Raw genomic sequence first — 21,365 nt, 5'->3', positions numbered from 1 at the left:
TTCTCTCCCCATTGGGGAAATTTGAGATTCATGTTACAACTTGGCAATAGTTGAAATACAGAGTGTCTAGTAGACCTTTCTTGGCAGGGCAAGTTGGAGGCTTATTTTTGCTTGTAGAACAGTTATTAGCAAGGTTCCCCATTTCCTCCCATTTTGGGGGGTACAAACTAGATTTTTTGTGTGTTGTGTGCTGTTGGGGTTTGAGCTCAGGGTAGTTGCTCTACAACTTAGAGTAGATATTCTACTACTTGCCCAATACCTCTTGCCCTTCTTGTATTATTTTTCAGGTATAGTCTCCCATTTTTTTGCCAACCAGCTTGGACCATGATCATCTTACTTAAGGCCTCCTGTACACCTGGGATACAAGGGGCATGCCACCATGCTCAACTTTTTGTTGAGAGGGATATCTCACTAAGATCACATCTTAGTAATCTTCATCCCTTCTTCCTGAAATTGGAATTATAGCCGGGTGCTGGTAGCTCACACCTGCAATCTTAGCTACTCAGGAGGCTGAGATCTGAGGATCGTGGTTCAAAGACAGCCTGGGCAGGAAAGTCCATGAGACTCTTATCTCCAATTAACCACCAGAAAACCAGAAGTGGTGCTGTGGCTTAAGTAGTAGAGCACTGACGTTGAGCTGAAGAATTGAGGGACAGTGCCCAGGCCCAGCATTCAAGTCCCATGACTGACTAAAAAAAAGGAGCTTGGATTACAACTATGAACTACCATGATAAAGAGTAGGCTTTTTTTGGCCTATTTTTTGTCTACAACCACTAGTATTTCTGAATTTTAGCTTCTTCATTATCCAGTTTTTGAATACATGGCAAGAAAATACAAAAAATAAACAAAAAACAAAACTCGCAACCACATTGTTCTTCAAATCTCAAGGAACTTAGCCTGTATATCTTCACCTTTCTGCTTTCTAAAATCTTATGATTGCTTTATATGTAATGTCCACACATTTTTATTATAGTTTGCCAGAGGTACAGGAAAATAAATCTGTTTCAGATGCTCATTTAAACAGTGGTCAGTTGTCCCTTATAAAGGAAGATGCTCCTCACACATGATTAATTACCTAGCTGAAGCACAGGCAATTGAAACATAAGTACTCATGCAGATTTTTAAGTCAAAATCCTGGCATTATTACTCTCTAGCAAGAGGAAATGATTTAAATTTCATAACATTTGTAAATTGAATTTTTCTGTTTTAAAAACTTATTTTATCTATTCTTTAGCAAATTTATTTTGATAGAGCTCAACAAATTGTAATCACTTAATATACATTACCTTTGTGTGTGTGTGTGTGTGTGTGTGTGTGTGTGTGTGTGTGTGTGGTGTGTGTGTGTGTGTGTGTGTTTGTACCAGAGCTTGAACTCAAGACCCAGGCACTATCGCTTGACTTTCTCATTCAAGGTTGGCACTCTGCAACTTGAGCTACACCATCACTTTGGGATTTTTGGCCCTTAATTAGTGATGAAAATCTCATGATCTTTCCTACCCAGGCTGTCTTTGAACCACAATCCTCAGATCTCAGCCTTCTGAGTAGCTAGGATTACAGATGTAGACATCACACTTGGCTTATTTCCTGTTATTTGTCTACAGAAAGAAAAGTTGGAAGGACTGGCAGCATGACTAATATGAAAGAGGGCATGCCTAGGCATGCCCTCAAGCTGGAGTTGAGTTCAGATGGGGAAATTCTTGTAAACTAGCAAAGCAAGAACTGACTAGGCTGGGAGTCCTGTGATGTCAGTTTTGTGTGTTTGTGCCAGTATTGAGACTTGAACTCAGGACCTGTGTGCTCTTCTTTTCCTTGTTCACTCAAGACTGGCTCTCTACCACTTGAGCTATACCTCCACTTGTAGTCTTTGTTTTGATGGTTAATTGGAGACGAGTCTCATGGGCTTTAAACCAAGAGCCTCAGCCTCCTGATTAGTTGGAATTACAGACATTAGCCACTGATGCCTGGCTCCTGTGCTATCACGTTAAGTCTCAATTCTACCATTAACTTGGTCTAGCACTTCCCTTTTCTGCACTTCAGTTTCCTCACCTGAAAAACAAAGGTCCTGGCATTTGAGAGTCCTTACAAAATCCAAGTGCCTCTAGCTTTATCTTTCTTCTTATTGATGTTACAGATTTTGAAGAAGTTTGATGTTTCTTCAAGGTCTCTGACATTTCAAGTTTTTTTTTTTTTTTAAAAAAGCTTTGATTCTTTGGAGAACTCAATTAATTTATCTTGTTCTGCTGAGGTGATCTTAGTGGGGGTTAGGCAGTTCTTAAGAACCAGGAAAGATTTGCTTTAGCCAAAGCAGCTAGAGTGTATCAAGTACTTAGAAATGGAAATGTAGCTATGAAGACAAAGGTGATTTAGAAACATGGCTGCATGGGCTAGAATGGACTAATTCAGCAGAATTTTCTGACAAGAAGTATGCTTTTCTTTACTGCTTGTATTTTATTTTACTATGCTGGGAGAGAGTAACTTCATCATTGTCACATTTCCTTCTAACTGCTCACACTGCCAATTGGGTCCAAATAGACAGATCTGTGCATTGGTTTTCTCAAGTGGCTTTAACAAAGTACCAGAGACTAGGTGGTTTAAAGAATGTAAAGTTTCTGCATACCCTTGTGGAAGCCAGAAGGCGGTTCTCAGTCTCTTAGCTTATAAGATGCTCATCCTCACTCTGTGTCTTCATCTTGTTTTCATTCCATACATTCTAGTGGCAAAATGTTTTCTTTTAATATGTATGGATACATTAGGTTAGATTAGGGCAACCCTAATGAGCTCATTTTTAACTTAATTTCTTCTTTAAAAACTTTATTCCAAAGCCGGGCGCTGGTGGCTCATGCCTGTAATCTAGCTACTCAGGAGGCTGAGATCTGAGGATCGTGGTTCAAAGCCAGCCTGGGCAGGAGAGACCGTGAGACTCCTATCTCCAATAAACCACCAGAAAACCGGAAGTGGCGCTGTAGCTCCAGTGGTAGAGGGCTCGCCTTGAGCTGAAGAGCTGAGGGACAGCGCCCAGGCCCAGAGTTCAAGCCCCACGACCGACAAAAAAAAAAAAAAAAAACTTTATTCCAAGCTTGATGCTGGAGGACCATGCCTATAATTCTAGCTACTCAGAAGGCTAAGATATGAGGATCATGCGTGACTCAAAGCCAGCCTGGGCAAGAAGGTCTATGAGACTCTTATCTTCAATAAAATACCACTTGGCTCAAGTGGTAGAGTGCTAGCCTTAAGTAAAAGAAGCTCAGGAACAGAGCCCAGGCCCTCAGATCAAGCCTCAGAACTGGCAAAATAATAAAAAAAGAAAAAGAAACAAGAAGAACTCTCACTATACAGAAGTAACAAAAACGGTAGTCAGTTCTGAATTTAGAAATGTATTGGTACCAAGGATGTTTTTATAAGTTTCAGAGATAATGCATTCTTCATGAATACTTGTGTGCAGCTACTTGCAGATACGCATTTCCAAACTTGAAATATAGGTATGAACACTTGAAAAAAATGCTTCTTCTGCCCAAACTCTTCTTCCTCCCATAAAGCCCTGGATGCCCACTCAACAAATGAAAAGAACCAGGGTACTGATACATGAGCCATCAAGTAGGAGTCATGTACTAACTATAAAAAAAAAAAGCTGTTCTTTGAGATGATTGTATTTGGCTCCTCTCCCCAGATGGAGAGTTTCAGCTACTTTCTTTTATGGCTTCTCTTACTTTCAAATAAACTTTAACTTATTCAAGTTTTCATAGCTCCTGGCTTTATTTCTATACTCTCCATAGAATAAGAAGACATTTGTGGCATCCCTAGAGGTGTCTTTTGTCTTTTTTGTTAATTGACTAAGAAAAATATGAAAAAAAATTGAAGTCACTTGGAACCTTAGGAAAATTTAGCCTGGAGAAGAGAGGACATGGAGAAAATAATTATCAGGTTCATATATTATTCCTATACAATAATCAATGTAGGGGTTCCAAAAATATAGACTAGGGAATTTCAGATATCAGAAGGTATAGGCTTACATCAAAACAGGTTTTTTAAGCCAATAGCAATGCTTGCTTTGTAGGCTTTGCAGAAGTTTACACATTGAGAGCAATTCTGAGAAAATGAGGGAACCAGGGACTAAGAATTAAGTCTCCATTCAACAAAAATCATCCTGGTAACTGGACTTCAGGTTTCTCTCCATTCTCATTTTAGAGACTAGGGTTGGTAACTCTATGCTTACTTTATTATTCAGACTTTCCTGATCCACTGATGTCTGATGATTGGGGTATTTCTGTTCTAGACAGAAATTGTGCATAGGTAAGAAAAAGCATCTCCAGTTACTCCAGGCCCTTGGCTGTTTTTTTTTTTTTTTTTTTTTTTTTTTTGTAAGACTAGATGATAGTGGACAGCAGCACCTCAGTTTCCAATGCTCCAGGCTTGGACCCAGGCCTTAGACAGCTGTTGTTTTGCATGGGCTTCTATGTCTCAAGGCTGCCCAGGGCAGTTGACAGACCCCAATAAGAGGATGTTATAACTCTTATTCTGAATTCAGGTCTGAAGCATTAACAGCCTGCTCTAACACCCCTGAAGCTTTCTTCTGCCACTGCAGTTGTGATGACTGCTCCTGCTGATGACCCCCATAACCACTCCTAACCCCTGTCATGGGATCGGCTCTGTTGCTGGTTTTACTGTTACTGCTCCAGCTGCCTCACACTTGTGTTCCATTCCTGCAATGATAAGATGTATATAAGTAGTTGCCAGTCACTCTTGCTCAGGATATCAGTATGGGTGTTGTTCCTGTGAGAGAAGAGATAGGTGAGGAGACAGGGAAATAATATTATTTTTAATATAATTAGGACCAGGTTCAGAAATTGCAACAAGGAAGCAATTGGGAAGGCAGTTAAGCAGTTTATTGTTAAATTGTTTATTTATGTATTTATTTATGCCTGTCCCGGGGCTTGAACGCAGGGACTACGTGCTATTCCTGAGCTTCTGTGCTCAAGACTGGCTGGCACTCCACCACTTGAGCTCCACTTCTGGCGTTTTGGTGGTTAATTGGAGATAAGAGTCTCATGGACTTCCCTGCCCAGGCTGGCTTTGATCGGCAGTCCTCAGATCTCATCCTCCCAAGTAGCTAGTGGCACAGGTACGATCCAGGGTGCCAGCATCTTCATAAGCATGTTTACTATAACTCATTTTAAACTGTTTTATTTTTTTCATTGGTCGTGGGGCTTGAACTCTAGGCCTGGGTGCTGTCCTCATCTCTTCAGCTCACTTGAGCCACAGTGCCACTTCTAGCCTGTTCTGTCTATGTGGTGCTGAAGAATCAAACCCAGGACCTCATGCATGCAAGGCAAGCACTCTACTGCTAAGCTACCTTCCCAGCCCCTATAACTTATTTTAAATAAGTCCATATGCAACCTAATGTAAGGAATCTGAATTAAATGCTGATAAGAATGTAAACTAGCCCCACGACTGACAAAAAAAAAGAATGTAAACTAGTGTAAATGCTATGGAAATTAGTGTAAAGTTCCTCAGAAGACTAGCAATAGACTTACCATATAGCCCTGCCATAGCACTTTTGGGCATATATCTTATATATCTGAAGAAGGGTAAATCAATAGAAAAAAAGATACCTACCTACTTATGTTTATTACAGCACTATTCATAATATCTAAATGATAAAATCAACTGAGGTGTCCAACAACAAATGAATGGATAAAAAAAGATATGGTATATATATATATATATACATATATATATATATATATATATATACAATCAAATATTACACAGCCATACCAAAGGAAATAATATTATCTATGAGAAAGTATATGGAACCAGAGAACATCCTACTGAGTGAGATGAGACAAAATCAAAAACAGAATATCCTATCTTTCACTTATATGTAGAAGCTAGACCTAAAAGTTATACATATGTTCATGGGCATTATTATATCTATGGATAAACAAAACATGAGTACTACTTAGGAGGAGAAAAGGAAAACAAAAAAGTGAATAATTTTGAGATACACTGCAATGACATATGAAAACAGCATAAAGAAACCTCATTGAACACCGTTCATCAATATAGGGTTTGAGGAAGAGGAGAGAGGAACAGGCTCTGTTGTGGAGGGCGGGTACTAGAAAGAGGGGGGTGGGCTAACAAGAGTGAAAGTAGAGGAATGTGGCTAAAACTGATTGTCAACTGTATGAAAATAGAGCAAAAATCCTGTTGAAATTGTATTAGAAAAGAGGAGAAGCTAAGGGAGAACAATACAGGTGAGGAGATTAGAATACATTGTATGCATGCATGGAAATTTACAATGAAACCTCCTCCCTTGTATAGCTAATATATGGTAATGAAAAAGAGACAGTTAAATGGCATATGAATATTCATTTTGTTATATCTCTTGTTTGAGATGTAGTTTCTGCAGAAGTATTGAGGGCAGGAAGGTGTGCCCTAGATTGTAAGCCTCAGCCAGGGAAGACAGCTTTCTCATGGTGAACTACCCTATAGATAGGCTTACATGTCAAGTAGGAATATTTTCAGTAGCCATGTGAATTTAGATTTTCTCCAGTTGAGCTTTTACTTCTGACCAACATTTTACTGTAATTTTGTGAGAAGTCTGAGTCAGAGGTACTCAGCTGATATGTGCAAGGAGTTCTGGCCTATGGAAACTACCAATCAATATATACTTGTAGTGGTAATCTTCAAAGTGTTAGGGTAATTTGTCATATGCAGTAGATAGCTAATACAGACTTAGGTATAAAAAGTACAGTGTTATCTAAATAAGTACTTTAAATTTGGGTGTATATTTTGGTTGGTTGTGGGGCTTGAACTCTGGGCCTGGGTGCTGTCCCTAAGCTCTTCAACTCAAGGTGAGGTCTCTACCACTTGAGCCACAGTGCTACTTCCAGTTTTCTGGTGGTTAATTGGAGATAAGAGTCTCATAGACTTTCCTGCCTGGGCTGGTTTTGAACTGTGATCCTCAGACCTCAGCCTCCTGAGTAGCTAGGAGCCACCAGCACCCGGCTTGGGTGTAATTTTAAAACCAGACATGGTGGAAAGGCTAGAAAGGCTGAAAACTTAGAAGCTTAAAGTTTCTTGAATGTCATAGAAATTTAGATTTTTGTGGAGGCAGCTGCTGAAAGCTTATAGGAAAGTGAGGATAGGAAAAGCTTATTGGCAATTGAAGCTAAAGGTATACTTGTTATGTAGTGATAGAACTCTCCCCCACAAAGTCCGTGTAATACGAACTTAATCCCAAATCCGACAGTGTTGAGGTTGTCTGTTCACCAAATTTTTTCCAGCAAGAAAGGATTAATGCCACTATGTTAGGAGTGGGTTAGTGATCATTGAAGTTGATTCCTGACATAATGATGAGCTCAGTCTCCTTTTCCTTCTCTTGACTTATACTTTCTTGCTCTTTTGTCTTTGGCCATTGAATGACTCAGCAATAGGTCAAGGGCCTCACTGAGAACCAGTGCTTCAATCTTGGACTTCCCACTCTTCAGAGTCATAAGAAATACATTTCTGTTCTTTGTAAATTATCCATTTTCTGGTATTCTGCTATGGCGCGTGCACTCGTGTGTGCATGCACGCCTGCCCTGGAACTTGAACTCAGAGCTTATGTACTGTCCCTGAGGTTTTTTGTTTTTTCTGTTTTGTTTTGTTTTGATTCTCAATGTTGCTATCACATGAGCCACAGCTCTACTTCCGGATTTTTTGGTGGTTAACTGGAGTCAAGTGTTTCAGAGTTGCATGGACTTTCCTGCCCAAGCTGGCTTTGAACTGAACTGTTCAGATCGCAGCCTCCTGAGTAGCTAGGATCCACAAGCTGAAGTCACAGATGCCCAGCTGTATACTTGAAGGGAAGAGAGAAATTTGTTTTGTAACTGAGGTAAAAAGGGAAAAGATGGGGAACCAGATTCAAAGGAGAAAAGTAGGTTTGTCTTCAACTCTACTCTTTTGAAAAGTCTGAGCCTCAGTGGTTTTCGTGAGTGGAGTCATTTTGTTGAGAAACTGGGAACTAGCAATATTTCTCTAGAATCCAGATACCAAATCCTGGTACACCATTGTAGAAAGTGCTTTATCTCAAGTTCTATATGAAGCCACACTGCTCAGGTTCCACAAGGAGTAGTGGTTTGTAAGCACTAGGAGATAGAATCATTGACAAAAAGCCAACTTCCTATAATTGGTACCATATTCAAGGGTCAACTGTGAGGCTCCTTGTAGTGGTTCTGGTGTTCCAATAGGAACAAAGCAGAAGAAAGAATGTGGCAGACACTATGAAGGAATTATAGCTGAAATATTACACATTGTCTTCTTCCTCTTATACTAATTGTATTCTTGGGAGATGTCCAGTGGAGTTGTAAGGGAGTTAGAAGTCTTGTGCAACCAAATGGGGAGTATGAATAAAAACTTTAAACTGTTAGTTAATAGATAGAGCTAGTGGTTCATACCTATAATTATAGCTACTCAGGAGGCTGAGATCTGAAGATCATAGTTCAAAACCAACCACAAGCAGAAAAGTCTGTGAGGATCTTATCCCCAATTAACCACCAAAATCCAGAAGTAGAGCTGTGATTCAAGTGGTATAGAGCCAGCCTTGAGCCCAAAAGTTGAGGGTGACCTGAGTTCAATCTCCAGTACTGGCATACAAAAAATACTGTTGAGTGGCTCAAACTTGTAATCCTTAATACTCAGAAGGCTGAGATTTGAGGATCATGGTTTGAATCCTACCCAGGCAGACAAATCTGATAGACTTTTATCTGCAATTAACCAGCAAAATGCTGGAAATAGAAGTGGGGCTCAAGTGGTAGAGCACTATCCTTGAGTGAAAAAAGGCAAAGGGCAGTGCAAGACCCCAAGTTCAAGTCCCAATATCAGCCAGTGAACGTGTGCACACACACACACACACACACACACAGACACACAGACACAAAGACACAGACACAGACACAAAGACACAGACACAGACACACACACACACACACACACACACACACACATTGGATTTGTCTTTTAGAAATTGCTTTGCTTCTATTTCATACCACCTATTTTCCTCCTTTCCCAGGTATTTGATGCAGAAATCACTTTACCATTTGCCTGAATCACCAGAACTTCACTACTTTAAAACAATAAAAAATATTTTTAACTCAAGGTATTAGTTCTTATTAGATTCCCAAGCCCAGCATTTTATTTTTAATGTATATATTTATTGAGCTACAAAGGACAGTACTTGCTTTTACATTCATTGACTGATATGTTCCACAATGCATTCTAAAATACATTTATCTCATTTAATGGATTTCATTTACAACATCCGAGAAAACTTCACACTTTAATTATCACACTACTTAAATAGCATAGACTTTTTTAACTGTCTCATTCATATGATAATTACTACTGCATCTCACCAAAACAAGTATACAAATGTAGCACTATTACCAGGAAAGAAGTTTGCTTTACACATATATAACATTAATTAATGTTAATTGCAAGCAATCCATAACTAAAGCAAAACTTCAGGAAAATGATTTTTGGTTATTTGGAATTTGATTTTCTTTTTATCTCCTTTTTATGAAACACACTGTTTACGTTTCAACACATCTAAGTTATTTTGTTGCAGTCAGTACTTACAATATCAGTTACATGTGCTATGATTGGAAGCTTTTTAATTTTCTTTTTCTTAACTTTACTACAAATACTACTAGCCAGGAAATAAACTACCACATTATACGGCTTACACTAGACAAAATTCTCTACTGTGTATTCACCTGGCCAACTTCGATACTTATCAATCATTATCAAATCAAAAGTTGGTGGTAAGTAAAATGTAAATGTAAAATATATTACTTTGCTTCCCCTTACACTGAAAAACAAAATGAAACAAAACCTACCACCAAATTACTTGTAATTAATAATGAAATTGTTGGTAGCTTTCAAACAATGATCAGCTTGATTAACAGATCAACTACATCATGAACCCTTTCTCTCAGAGTTCATTAAAAAATTAATTTTTTCTCCCTTCATTTCTGATTATTTTGCTGCCCATGGTTTTCCTTCATGTTTCACTTTTCGTTGTTGCATGTATAACTTCTTTTGATTTCATGTCACTTCATTTATGGTTCTTTCTTGACTTGTTGCTTCATTTCAGATGGCACCCTTCAATTGTCAGTTTACTACCTTTCTAGGAAATCAGATCCGGAGGGCTATGAAAGATACTTTTCTCTTGATCTCTCTGATACTCTTCCTGGGCTCGCTGCAGCTTGCGGCCCCTCAGCTTCCACTTATGGAAACAGTATGTCACAAAGGAGGTCATTACCAATGAGAAAATAATTATGAGCACTATTATCAGGGCCACAGTGGAGGAGAGAGGTGCTTCCAGATGGGCAGCCTCAGCTTGAATGGTTGCGTTTGTTTTATCAACATTCTTATAGTCCTCAGAAGTCCAGAAGGCAGGCATGAATCCTAAATTGAAGGGTGATCTCATTGAAGAAGAAAAGGTAATGAAAATTCTATCACCGTTCTTGGCTTTAAGATGGTTGAAAGAAGAATTGATTCTCTCTTCAGGAATATGATGGCAATCTCCAGTATGCTGCTACAGGAGCTGGGTTCAAAACGAATAGAGTCAAGCTTCTATTAATCACTGGACACAGAAGTTATTAAAGTTCCAAGAGTGATTGCAACACACACAAGACCCAAACTTAGTGTGTGGAGCAAGGACTATTAGTAACATTATAAGAAAAAAAAAGACATGTCTCCTCTTTGGTGTTAGTTCTCACATCCTTATGTGTTTTAATAATAAACACTTTTAATGTTGTAGAAATATAATATAATTTAATAATGTAAGGAACTTAGAAAAGTAATTTGGTTCACAATGGCTTTCATTTAGTAAAGATCTGAACTAGCTAAATTTTCCAATTAACTACCAAAAAAGCCAGAAGTGGAGCTGTGGCTCAAGTAGTAGAGCACTAGTCTTGAGCACAAAAACTCAGGTTCAAGCCCCAGAATGGGCACAAAAAAGATGATGATGATGATGATGATGATGCCAATAAATAAATAATAATAAAATAATAATAATGTAAGTGTAGGGTCATGGAAAGTAAAGGCCATGTGGACCACTCAACTGCACTGAGGAAGAAAGAAATCAGTGGATGTCAACAGGTGGATGGAACTGCCCTAATATACACATGAATTTTGCAAATGTAACTAGTATCATATTAATCCATTTCATCATATTTGTAGCTCTTTGCAAGATGTATTATTTTTCATTAAAAAATTAAAAGTAAAGTGAAAATGAATATTAAAAAGATCAATTATCTGAAAAACAATGTATAACATCATGGAAATGTTAATTCAGTGTATCTTGTGGCATATAATGGCACTATATTTTCATCATATTTTCTAAAGTAATTTCCCTTCACTGTCTAGTTTGAGTACAAGAACAAATTATAGAGTTAATTTAGAACAATGGGAAAATTATTAAAATAATTTACAAACCAAGATCCTGAAGCTCATGCCTGTAATTCTAGCTACTCAGGAGGCTGAGATCTAAGGATCCAACCCAGACAGTAAAGTCCATGAGACTATTACTCCAGTTAATCACAAAAAGCCTGATGTGAAAATGTGGCTCAAGTGGTAGAGCACCAGCCGTGAGTAAAAAAGCTAAGGGACAGCACTCAGTACCAGCACACACACACACAAATACATACATGCATACATGCATGCACGCGCGCGCACACACACACACACACACACACACACACACACACACACACAAAACTATAAAATACTTTTTACTAGGGGAAGAGGAATAACAAAATGCTGAAACAAGGACAGAAAAAAAAAAGTATTTTTTACATTTCAAAAAATTTACTTCTATACTACTGTTTTCATTAACAACAAACCCTAAAACTGCTCTTTAGCTCCATCTAAATTTGGGGCATCCTGAGTGGTAACCTCTGTGGAATAATTACATATACTGTAATTGCAATTAATTTCTTTTTGGGGGGGGTTCTGGTCATGGGGCATGAACTCTGGGCCTGGGCGCTGTCCCTCAGCTCTTCAGCTCAAGGCTAGAGCTCTACCACTTGAGCCACAGCGCCACTTCCGGCTTTTTTCTTTTTGCTTATGTGGTGCTGAGGAATCGAACCCAGGGCCTCATGCATGCAAAGCAAGCGCTCTACCACTAAGCCACCTTCCCAACCCCTTGCAATTAATTTCTTAATGGAAGTCTGCGGCCTAGCCTTCCATGTACCAAAGAACTATGTATTTACTAATTAACTGTGATGTTAAGTACTATCTAGATTTACTGCATTTCTGTTTACTATAAATTGACATACTATTATTATTAAAAGAGGTAAATTAGCTCTTCTCCCTAATCAGAGGCACATATGCTCTGGCGATCTGTTAACTTCCAGGAGAGTTTAAATGCTGGATTTTAGAGAAGTTTCCGGGCAGGAAATATGATACATTTTGGTAAAAAGAGACAGGATAGAAAATCTGGGTGCAAATACATGAGAAATCAGACCATTAGGCAGTGACATAAGATAGTAAAAATATAAATTAAAAACAGCCAAATGTCAAAGTCATAAGACAAATTTCTACTGTCCAAATTTTACATAGCATTCCCAATCACAGAAATGGGCAGAAAGATGCTTGTACTAATGACTCCAAGATTAAGCTGACAATAATGTCCACTTTTGAGTGACTTATTACTTTTTGTAGATGTCAAAACTGAAAAAGTAAGCTTCTGACAATCCCTTGAGGAATGAATGTGGGTTTATTACACTCACATCTGAACACTATGATGATTATGTAAATGTTTGGAGATAAAAAAGACCCAAATTGAACCTAAAAAATGCAAAGATAAGCTCAGCTTTTGAGAGAGAAGTGTGTATTTCAGTTGATTACATTTCAACAGATTTTACCATAAAGTGCCTGATAGTGTGTGTGTGGGGGGAGGGGTTGTGTGTATTGGGGAGGTAATGTGGTGTGTATGCCAGTACTGGGGCTTGAACTTAGGGCTTGGGTCCAGTCCTTTAGCTTTTTCACTCAAGACTGGTGCTCTACCACTTGAGCCACACACAGTTCCACTTCTGGATTTCGTTACCTAGACTTGTCAAACTGCAAACCTCAGCACTCAGCATCCTGAGTAGACAGGATTACAGATGTGAGCCACTGCTGCCTGTTAAGTTTCTGGTTTTATGTCTCTAGACAGTTGGGCAAAAATGAAGTCTCACCTATTTCTTTCCTTGGCTTGGCAGTTGATGGAAAGTAGTAGAACTCCACATATTGCTTCTCTCCAAACCAGATAGTTTTAAAGAATATCAACCCTCTTCCAGGCCTTTGTTATCTGCCTGCACTAAAAGGATCTGTGTATTTGGAGATATATAAGATCTAAGAGTCTAAGAATCTAAGAGATTTTCATCAAAGGTCTGTGTATTTTGGAGATACACCTTATATTTTCATCAAATCATAGAATCCTGCCAGAATTGGAAGAGGCTTTGAACCATTTCATAAAACACTCTTAGTTTTATTTTTTAAAGCTCAGGGTCCAGCTAGGAATATATGAGGCATATTTGGTATTTTCAAAGTGATTATCATTTGGCAGCTAGGTAGTCATAAGTTAAGGATTTAGAATGGGTCAAGGAGGATGTGGAATACCTTGACAACCAGGGCAAGAGATATTCTCTGGCAAGGGTTCATTATTATTATTATTATTATTAGTGCCAGTATTAGGGTCTTGGACATTGTCCTTTAGTTTCTTCACTCAAGGCTGTTGCTATATCACTTGAGCCACATCTCCACTTCTAGCTTTTTAAAATATTGGTTAATTGGAGATAAGAGGATAAGAGTCGCATGGACTTTCTTGCTTAACCTGGCTTTGGACAGTGATCCACAGATCTCAGCCTACTGAGGATTACTATGTGAATTACCAGCACCCAGAAGCAAAGATTCTTCAATAACAAATCTTTATAACCTTTACAACTATTCCTATAGCCATCCTCTACCCTTCCCCTCTTGACCCTCCAAGCATATGATTAACATATATATAATAAATGTATACTTATTAATATACTTGAGTAGGCCACAAAAGGATAATCAATCTAGAGTTCCTTCTCCTACCTCCATTAAGTCCCTCAGTATGTGTTTATAAGTAGAGTAAACTTAAAATGAAAGTTTAGATAAAGCAACTAGCGATTTCATTATGTCCACATACTATCTAGATAAAGCTCAAGGTAAAGTTCAAGAAGACAAACCCCAGATGGAATTATTTCTATGTCAATTCCAGGCACTCTTCCTTTGAACTCAAGTCAATTCAACAAAATTTCATCAAACCTAAGTACCTGTGTGTGCCCACCCTCATGCAGTCTAGAGTGACTCAGCTACCAATGCAGGTGAGGATCCGAACCTCTTGGCTGCAGTACCCTACTTCGAGTGCCATTATGAAATGCTGGAGTCCATTAGCATCAATATGACATGTTCAAGTTTATTTTGTCTTTAACAGCATCATCTTCCAGGAACTCAGAAAGAAAGAAAGAAAGAAAAAGAAAGAAAGAAATTAAGAAAGAAAGAAAGAAATTAAGAAAGAAAGAAAGAAAGAAAGAAAGAAAGAAAGAAAGAAAGAAAGAAAGAAAGAAAGAAAGAAAGAAAGGAAGGAAGGAAGGAAGGGAGGAAGGAAGGGAGGAAGGAAGGGAGGAAGGGAAAGAAAGGAAGGAAAGAAAGAAAGAGAGAGAGAGAAATTGGTCACTTACTACTGAGTCTGAGGATCTGGTCTGGTCATCAATTTCTGGTTTTCAATTTCTCCTCTATTCCATATTCACTATTCCCCTCTCCCAAGAAAAGTATCTCTCATACTGTTAATAGATTTTCTGCTGTGGACTAAAAAAATGGCAGCAGTCCAGGAATAGTAATTCAAATGGCCTAACCCTTTCTCTGTTGTATATGTTGGTAACAATAGTTGTTGTCCTGTCTGTGTATGTGTGTATGTGAATTTTATTTTAGCAAAGATGGGAATATCAAATGTCTTCTACCTAGTTTGAATCTAAAAAGATTTTTCAAAAGAAGAAGCTATTAACATCCAAATAAAACCACCACTATCCTCAATGCAGCCAAACATTAAAGCATTAAGTTTTTAGGGAACACTATTTACTTCCATGCCCCTTTCCACTTGGAGTCATTAGAAGGTTGTATTGCAGGGACATGGTTTGGGATAATCTATGAAAAACCACACATTTAAGATTATTGTTGCTTCTTTATTCTCCAAAGACAATCTATAGAGCTATTTCCTGCTTGTGTCTAGAGAAATTGATTTAATAGATTACTTTTCTCCTCTGACCAGGATTATGCTGCTATGCATTCATTTCCATTTTAATCTGTCTTGAGGAAGGAGAAATCAAGTGAAAAAGCAATCTATTAAGTGACAGGGAGTGAGAAGTGATAGGTGACAGTTTTAACTCCACAAAATGATTTAGCAGTTAATTATCTTCTGGCTGTATCATGAACTATCAGTTCAAAATTGTGTATATTTGTCTTTTATGATCACTGAGCCATACAGCTTTTCAAAATCTAAATCTTCAATTTACACAGATATAGTGAAAGTTGCCTAGGGAGAGTAAGTGGCTCCATCTCTGTTTGTATATATTAGCATTACACATGTATCTGACCCCACCATCCCACCTCACAGAGAGGGTTTTACTTCTATAAATCTCATGTCACCTCCTGTAAGGATTGGGGTTGGGCTGGGAAGGTGGCTTAGTGGTAGAGTGTTTGCCTTGCAGGCATGAAGCCCTGGGTTCGATTCCTCAGCACCGCATAAACAGAAAAAGCCAGAAGTCGTGCTGTGGCTCAAGTGGTAGAGTGCTAGCCTTGAGCTGAAGAGCTGAGGGACAGTGCCCAGGCCCAGAGTTCAGGACCATGACCGGCAAAAAAAAAAGGATTGAGGTCATTAATAGTGATTTGTTAGCTGGGCACCGGTGGTTCCTGCCTGTAATCCTAGCCACTCAGGAGGCTGAGATCTGAGAATCATAGTTTGAAGGTAGGTTGGGCAGAAAAGTCTGTGAAACTGTTGTCTCTTAACCAGCAGGAAGCCAGAAGTGGAGGTGTGGCTCAAGTTGCTAGAACAAATCAGAGTGCAAGGCCTGAGTCCAAGTCATAGTACCTGCACCAAAAAATAAATTAAAATTAAAAAAAAAACTTGTTGATGAGAATTGGTTATCTTGGATATTGTGAGAGAAATTACTCCTCAAAGGGCGATGGCATTTCAAAATGCAATGCTAGAAAGAGTAGACAGGTAGGTATCCTCCCCTGGTGGTACCTACATCCTAATGCAGAAAGCTGAGGCTGAGGGACTTTTCTCTCTTAAGGTTTTCATCTTCTTAGCCATTCAAGTAGTGCAACTGTCACTGCGGTCACAAAGAGCTGCCAGCTCAGAACAGAGTTAGTGATTAGGGGCCATCTTCTGCCTGAGTATGTGTCTCCCCTCCCCCACTTCTTGGTCCAAAGCACTTGCAAGACTGGGCTAGATGGACAGTCACTACTGATCCCCAGGAGGTTTAGTGACCTGTTTGCCCATCCCTTTCCATCCAGGGTGTGGTCTCTCAGCTTCCATAAGCTCTTCCCCAACAACAGCAACAACAGCATCGGGGTAGAGGGGGCTTGTTTGAACTAAGAATGCAGGTTTAATATTTCAGTTCTCATCCAAGGCATGTGGTAAATCCCTAGGAATGAAGCCCCTGTTGTAAACAACCTTATCCCCAACAAACACACACACACACACCACATACACACATCACTCTTCCCTGTCCCTTCTTCCTGCTCTTCCATGCCCCCTCCTTTTCCCGCAGTGATCCAGAGCAGGCGCATCTTGTGGGAGGGGGCGCCCCCAGAAGAACCCGGCGATCTAGGGAGCCATATATTATGAGTCGGGGTCGCATTGCCACCGGTAGGGCATAGGAATTTGTCTCGGACGCTAGTCTAAATTGGAAGAATGCAGCGGCCTCAGAATGCCTTGAGGCCCCAGCTGTGTCCAAAGCCACAGACGAATCTGCGCACAGGTGCTTAGGGGTGCACGCCTCCGGAATGAGCCCTGCAACTCAGCCCCCACAGATCGTACACGTCCTCTTGAGGCAGCCTCCGCCCGTCACTTCGAGGACTCTATTCTTATGCCTGAAGTCCACAGCCCTCAGCCCAGGTGCGCCAAGCTCTCCGCCATTGTCTCTTCCAAACCCCCCCTCCCCCCGCGCCAGATACGTTACTAGCTAGAATGGCGGGAGTCCCAAATCAGTTTTTGCATATAGAGAAAGTCAGGTAGGGAGAGATTAAATAACTCTCTGCTCAAGGTTACACCGCAAGGTTGAGGCGGGGTGAGGGAGGAACCCTAGGCTCTCAGGTTCCACACTTTTCCCATTTGGGGTCCGTAACGCCTTCCTCAAAGCCTCCTGCACTCAGCAGGACCCAGGAACACGAGCCGCGCCCGTCCTTACAAGTGCATGCTCACACGTGGACCCTTTCTTTCATTTGACACTTCCATTTCCCCCAGCCCAGCTCTATTCACTAGTGCCTAAGCCCTAGCAGCCACCCACCGACCCTTTCTTCCACTGATCCATCCAACGATGAGGGTGCAGTGCACGGGGTGTGAGCGCGACTCCCCCACCCCACCCCTACCTGGGCGGTTCACGGAGCTGATCTCTGAGTGATGCCGCTGTTTCTACGATTCAGGGCTGTGCAGGGGGCGAGATGCCAGGTGGGGACTACTGCAGCGAGAAGCTCACTGATGATATCTTCTCCCTCAGCAACTGAGTGCAGCCTAGAACTGTTCAACTTTATTTAGGAAAATGTGGTCACGTGGGCTTGTGCTCCCGCGAACCGAAAAGCTCGGCGAATGAAATCAGGTCACAGCGTCCCACCCACCTCCGCCTACCACGGTCGGCCGCACAGCAGCTAGCCAGGAAGCCGCGGTGGGGGGAGGGCGATGAAGGGGGCGTAAGGAAACTGGCTTATTCCAGTCCTGTGCTTCTGGGAATTTGCTTGGAATTAATTAGGAAGCTGCGAGAGAAATTGAGATTCAAGAAAGAAGCAATCACACAGATCTAGGCTCTGCAGAGGTGCATCACAACTGGGTACACATAAATAACTGGAGCCTTGTGCGAATTCTCCATTAAGTCCCCACTGCCTCGAACAGGTGCCTGGCACAAAAAAGGACCTTAGCTGCCGATCAGGCTGGAGGGAATTTACAAAAAGTGGGCATCTGGCCAGGCTCAGGCCGTTCATGCCTGTAACCCTAGCTAATCAGAAGGCTAAGATCTGAATGTCTCAGTTTAAATTCACCCTGGGCAGCCAAGTCCCAGGAAACTCCTATCCCCAATTAACAGCAACAACAACAAAAAGCCCTAAGTGCAGTTGTGGCTCAAGTGGTAGAGCTCTAGCCTTGAACAAAACAAGCTCTAAGATAGTGTCCAGACTTTGAGTTCAAGCCCCAAGACCAACACACACACACACACACACACACACACACACACACACACACACACACACTGGGCATCTGGCTAGAAACTCCAAAATGGAGTGCCTGGGACCCAAGGCTGGCATTTTTTCTACCCCTTTCTCTACCTCTGAACTAAAGCAAAGCTCTATCTCTGGAAGAGGCCAATCCTCTGGAGACTAACTATTGTCCTGTTCCTGACGGTTCAGGTGGAATAAGCTACCACCAAGTTGTCTCTGTCTTCCTACCCCATCAAGCTGAGTATTGAGACAGACACAGAGCATCATACATTTGGAGGAGGTTGGACCTGCTCAGCTTACAGAGGATCACATGAATCAGACCAACTAACCCACATTTCCTTTATTTCTTCACCTGCCAAGCTCCATTTGCCAGCGCTCCTGTTTTAAAGGAGGCTCCTAACATCTTTGTCTCTAAATAGTTCAAATCATTGCTCCTGCAAAGGTGTAAGGATAGGCACTTGCTTTAAGAAAAGAGATTAATACAAAAGAGAAAAGATCTTGTTAGCTTCCTGATGGAGTTAGAATGATGAGAAAGTTAGCTTTGTATGTGTGTGTTGGTACTAGGATTTGAAATCAGGACTTGGATGTTCTTTTTTTGCTCAAGGCTGGCACTCTGTCACTTGAGCCATACCTCACTTCTAGCATTTTTCTGGTTAATTGGAAATAAGAGACTCTCAATGTATCTTTCTTGGTCTGGCTTCAAACCACAATGCTCAGATCTCAGCCTCCTGTATTAGAATTACAGGCGCCCAGCTAGAAAGTCAGCTGTTTATTCTTATCGATAAATTACTGGTTTATAAGGGTAAGGAATTACAAGTCTGATTGCCTGCGGTTCCTTATTGCTCTGAAGGTCTACCTAAGGGGTCCAAAGACCCTTATTCTAAATCCACTTGATTTCATACCTTTCAGAGACTGTAATCCTTAGTCTGGAAGCAATCATGGGGCCATATCTTTTTCAAGCTACAGTTCCCTGAGACCACTGAGAGCCCTAAAATTTGACAAAATTCACATGATTCTTATTTCTCCTTCTTTTTTTTGCCAGTACTAGGGCTTGAACTCATAGCCTCCAGCTCTCATTTGGCTTTTTTGCTCAAGGCTGGTGTTCCACCACTTGAGCCACAACTCCACTTGTATCTTTTTACTGGTTAACTGGAGATAAGATTCCTGAGGATTTATGTGCTGGAGCTGGCTTCGAACTGTGATCTTCAGATCACAGCCTTATGATCTTCAGATCTTAGCTTAATGAGTAGCTCAGATTATAGGTGTGTGCCACAATCAGAACCTTGTTCTCTGACATCTTTGGATACCACTGCAACATTTAATAACCCTCACTTGTAGAAAATAATATCCAAGTGAAATAAGCTGGACTAGAACAAATGTCACAAATTCATGTCCTGAATGTAGACTTAAATAAATAAGAATGGCATGGATGCAAAACAGGGGACTGGGAATGGGAGCCAGCAGGAGGACAAAAGGACATTTTGTTCAAAAATTTATATGATCAAAGAACTTCATATATATATATAAAATTAGAGTAATTGAAGCAAAAAATGAAAAATTAAGATTGTTAGAGAGAAGTATGATAAAGTAAAGAAGATTAAATTTATCTAAGTATATTATATGCATATGTAGAAATATCACAATGAAACCCCTTTCTGAAATTAACATATGCTAATGTAAAAGAAAAAAAATGATCTTTCCAAAAATATCTAGTAAAAGTGGTACACATAGATAGGTGTAGGTGTTACAATCCATAAGACATGTTAAGAGGTGCAAGTGGGGTTTGAATTTTTGTGTCTCTTCCAAAATACACAGTGAAACTGAACAATAAATACAGTATACAGATAGTATACAGATAGAGTTTTTAAGAGTTGCTTAAGCAATGGAAGCCTCACTCTAATCAAGGAGTAAGATTAGTGATTGATAAATTGGAATTAGCCCAACTGGACAGAAAAGTCCCTGAGCGTCTTATCTGCAATTAATCAGCAAAAAACTGGAAGTAAAGGTATGGCTTAAGTGATAGAGCATCAGCTGTGAACAAAAAAAGGTAAGAGAGAGCAGAAGGCCCTGAGTTCAAGCCCCAGTATTGACACACACACACAAAGAAAGAAAGAATGAGAGAAAGACATGAAGGAAGAAAGGAAGAAAAGAAAAAGAAGGAAAGAAGGAAGGAAGGAAGGTAATGCAGCAATGGTATTCACTAAACATTATGTTGAAAATGTATTGTACAACTTGTGGGTGGGGATGGAAGGGAAAAAGTGGGAGAGAGTGAGGGAAGGGGTAACATTGTCCAAAAAGAAATGTACTTATTGCCTGACTTATATGACTGTAACCCCTCTGTATATCACTTTTATAATAACAATAAAAAATAAAATAAAAGGGAAGGAAGGAAGGAAGGAAGGAAAGAAGGAAAGGAGAAAAGAAAAGAAATGCTATCCTGGAAGCAGAGAGCAGCTCATTACATAGTGAATCTGCTGTTGCCTTAGACTTTTTTCAGCCTCTGAAAAAAAATAAATTACCCAGTCTCATATATTTTTTTATAACAGGAGGAACAAACTAAGATATAATGGAATCAGGAACCCTGAGAGTTAGTGTTGCTACTATAACTTTGGGAATGTGCCTTCATCTTTCAAGATCTTTGTAAAATTCATGTGGATGGTAATGTATTTTAAACACAGGAAGATTTATATACATACAATATTAGTGGTTATGAGCATTCTTTTATTAATTCACTGAACTTTGTTGTGCCAATCCTGGAGCTTGAACTCAGTGCCTGAATTCAGTGCCTCAGTATTGCCCTTTAATTTTTTTGCTAAAGTACAATAAGCTGGTGCTCTACTACTTGAGACATAGCTCCATTTCCACCTCTTTGATGGCTA

The 21,365-nt window shown here is 40.0% G+C and overlaps 1 long non-coding RNA gene across 1 annotated transcript; it reads right to left on the bottom strand.

Annotated features, from left to right (window-relative positions):
- Nucleotides 1-9,142: 9,142 nt before the first annotated feature.
- On the bottom strand, nucleotides 9,143-17,763 carry LOC122096370. The gene is made up of 2 exons (XR_006145290.1): nucleotides 17,650-17,763; nucleotides 9,143-10,588 (listed from the first exon to the last, which is right to left on the bottom strand). It is a non-coding gene; the product is annotated as an uncharacterized LOC122096370 (long non-coding RNA).
- Nucleotides 17,764-21,365: the final 3,602 nt, after the last annotated feature.

This window comes from Dipodomys spectabilis, unplaced genomic scaffold, assembly GCF_019054845.1.
Source record: "Dipodomys spectabilis isolate Male_0828 unplaced genomic scaffold, ASM1905484v1 ptg000370l, whole genome shotgun sequence".
NCBI classification, from domain to species: Eukaryota; Metazoa; Chordata; class Mammalia; order Rodentia; family Heteromyidae; genus Dipodomys; species Dipodomys spectabilis.
Note: the sequence above shows the minus strand (reverse complement) of the source record. Positions and strands in the feature narration are given on the sequence as shown.